This window comes from Pteropus alecto, unplaced genomic scaffold, assembly GCF_000325575.1.
Source record: "Pteropus alecto unplaced genomic scaffold, ASM32557v1 scaffold57, whole genome shotgun sequence".
Classification (NCBI taxonomy): Eukaryota; Metazoa; Chordata; class Mammalia; order Chiroptera; family Pteropodidae; genus Pteropus; species Pteropus alecto.
This window is the reverse complement of record NW_006442508.1, coordinates 10,494,450-10,494,694: the sequence shown is the minus strand read 5'-3', so window position 1 is coordinate 10,494,694 and position 245 is coordinate 10,494,450. Positions and strand designations below refer to the sequence as shown.

Here is a 245-nt window from a genome sequence, read left to right as displayed (position 1 = left end):
GCGAAGGCACCGCCCCCGCCAGCCCTACGTCCCGGGGGCCGCACTCACCCGCAGCTCCGGCCGCGGCTCCCTCTGCCCGCGGCCGCATCGCCCTGGAGCCTGCCTCCCTCGCTGGTTCCTTCCGCCCCAAACACCGGCTCCGGCACAGGGGCAGTTTGAAAATGGCGCGGACAGACGATCCCAGCTGGCGCGGAGGAGGCGCCGCGGTTGCCCCGGTAACGGGAGCGGTGACCGACTCGCGGCGC

At 74.7% G+C, this 245-nt stretch overlaps 1 protein-coding gene across 1 annotated transcript in view; it reads right to left on the bottom strand.

Annotated features, from left to right (window-relative positions):
• CEP135 (centrosomal protein 135) overlaps positions 1 to 239 on the bottom strand; it is a 66,121-nt gene extending 65,882 nt beyond the window's left edge. The window contains exon 1 of the mRNA XM_006922515.3: positions 49 to 239. The gene's annotated coding sequence lies outside the window, so the exon portion shown is untranslated. The remainder of the gene's footprint in view (positions 1 to 48) is intronic.
• Between the last annotated feature and the right edge of the window lie 6 nt (positions 240 to 245).